We start from the raw sequence: 2,373 nt of genomic DNA on the forward strand, positions 1-2,373 counted from the left end.
TTTATGTTATATTATATGTATATCTGTAGGTTCACTTGCTCAACAGGCTTGGTGTTTGCCTGTCAACCTGGTGGCCCGGAGAGCGTTTCCCGACAGCGTTGTTATTTAACCACTTCACTGACAGGCCTGAGAAATGAGTTTTGGAGCAATTCTTAATCATTCCCAGTTTATAAACATAACAATTCATTGAAAGTTGAAAGCTACTTTTTTTCTTGTTTGAAGTTATCGGATTGGTCACGTCGTTGTCCTCTCTCAACCGTCAACATTATCGACCCCACAATGCAAGCGACAGTGTGCTGATCTCGTGGAGACCTATGTGTTTAGAAAATGCTGCCCTCCCCTTCACACTCTCAATTTTTTTTTCCTTCAGCCACTCGAACTTGGTGGGTGAGTTGAAGAAAAACTGCCTTTAAAGATGTTTTTAAAAACATCTAGATCTAGATATACAGAAATAAGATCAGTATAAGTGACAACCTGACCCGATGTTTACATTGATAATACTGCTTAGATTGTCTTCTGTCAACAAGTATATAGGATTATGTTGCAAAGTATAGTCTATTGGAATTGAGCTCTCGGGATTAGGCACGGTATATGCAAATGAACAAACCCGTACAATTAACAAATTTGATCATTTTTTTAATTACATAATATAAATGAATTGTTTTTAATCACATGCCCCTGATCACAAGGAAGGTAGGGTCGAGCATCTTTTCATCTCGTACTAGAACGAAACATTCAGAGGTCATGGAAATAAAAGATCCCTGAGCGCTTCAAAAATCGAAAAGAGAAGACCCTTCGCCCCTCTGGTCAAAATTCTTAGTTTTCGTTAAAAAAAATGTATGACGCGTGCAACACAGTCAGGTCGTGTGGTCTGAGTACCGAAGGTGTTTCTAAATAGTCTTACTTTACTTTTATTTTTACTTTTTCATCCTCTGTTGCATAGCCTTCCTCTTCCTTTACTGCCTGAGTGCTTGCTGTTGTAGGCCCCGAGGCTGGCTGGCCAGGTGACATACGTAACAGGTGGTCAAACCTTTTCATTCTCTGTCTTTCTATGAAATGCAGGCAGGGCTCGATGCCGATAGCTGCTCTTACTTCTTCATTTCTCTGCCTGTCTCGTCTTGTTTTGAGGAGACATTTCATTTCGCATGCTGTGATTTTGCTTTCATGGGTTTTATTGAATGTCCAGGTCTGGCATTGATAACATAATGTTGATATGAATATTGAGGAGATAAGCTGTCTCTTTATGTCCACGGAGATGTTTGGATGAGATAGGAGGGGTGCGAGCTGGTAGTTGACACCGTTGGCTTCTTGAGTTCGCATTTCTATTTCTCTGTTCATGGACCCGTTTTCAGAAAAAGTACTGCCAAGATACTTTAACTCCTTCTCCTGTTTCAGTTTTCTGCTATTGACATGGATTTTCAGGGGACTACGGTTTCGGCTTACTTTCATAACTTCTGTTTTTGATGTGCTTATTTTTTAAATAGTAACATACGAATAAAGTAGGGAGGAAAGGTAAGGACTACAGATGTTTGATATGACAGAAGGAGTAAACCACACCAGAGCACCCGCCAACGACCCACTTAGTGATCAATTCTATATATGAGGTCGCTCTAGTCAGTACAGTTTGAAAATGGTACGTTGCTATCTGTTAGACATTAAGAGAGCTGACGTTCTATACCACTAAAACGGCTGTGTACGTAAATGTGATCTGTGTAGTAAATATCTTTCAGTCAGTAACCCCCTAAGCTCTAGGATACTGAAACAAATAGTACTCCAAAATATTAATTGTTATAGTGTGATACTGGAGGCTCAGAAATATTGCAGTCAATTGCAGTTATAATAAGCTCATTCTGTTTATATAGGAGAGATTATGATGATTATTCGTGCGCATTATCTTTTTCTTCTCTCTCTGTATTCTCTCCATTATCAGCGTCTATGGTGTAGCCGTTAGACACTCACCCATGCACACTGTAGACCTGAGTCCGATTCCCAGTCGGGTATTGTTTAAGGATTTTGAAGATAAGGAGAATGTCCGTCTGTCTGTTGAGATGCTGGGACCCAATCACCTCGGGTAGGCCCTGAAATGCAAGGACAAAACACTTAGGTTTGAAAATGGTCTGGCTTTTGTTAATGGTAGCGTAGAATGTTAACAATATCAATAATTTAAAAAAGATGATTCATCCTTCCAGTCATTCCTTCACGCTCACTCATAGGGGAATAGGATGTGAACGGGGGGTGGACGCTGTTCTGGGCAGGTTCAGCAGAGTGCCAACAAATGTCCTGTTGGTTTTATGGGGAAAGTGGTTTGACTGATTGCCCTATTGACAGACAAGGGTCAGTTGTCTTCTAGGCCCGGTGGCTGCCAGTGGGAAA

At 40.8% G+C, this 2,373-nt stretch overlaps 1 protein-coding gene across 1 annotated transcript in view; it reads right to left on the minus strand.

Annotated features, from left to right (window-relative positions):
- Positions 1–2,112, minus strand: part of LOC101858259 (transcription factor MYB120) — a 55,685-nt gene extending 53,573 nt beyond the window's left edge. The window contains exon 1 of the mRNA XM_005095701.3: positions 1,960–2,112. The gene's annotated coding sequence lies outside the window, so the exon portion shown is untranslated. The remainder of the gene's footprint in view (positions 1–1,959) is intronic.
- Positions 2,113–2,373: the final 261 nt, after the last annotated feature.

This window comes from Aplysia californica, unplaced genomic scaffold, assembly GCF_000002075.1.
Source record: "Aplysia californica isolate F4 #8 unplaced genomic scaffold, AplCal3.0 scaffold00111, whole genome shotgun sequence".
Classification (NCBI taxonomy): Eukaryota; Metazoa; Mollusca; class Gastropoda; order Aplysiida; family Aplysiidae; genus Aplysia; species Aplysia californica.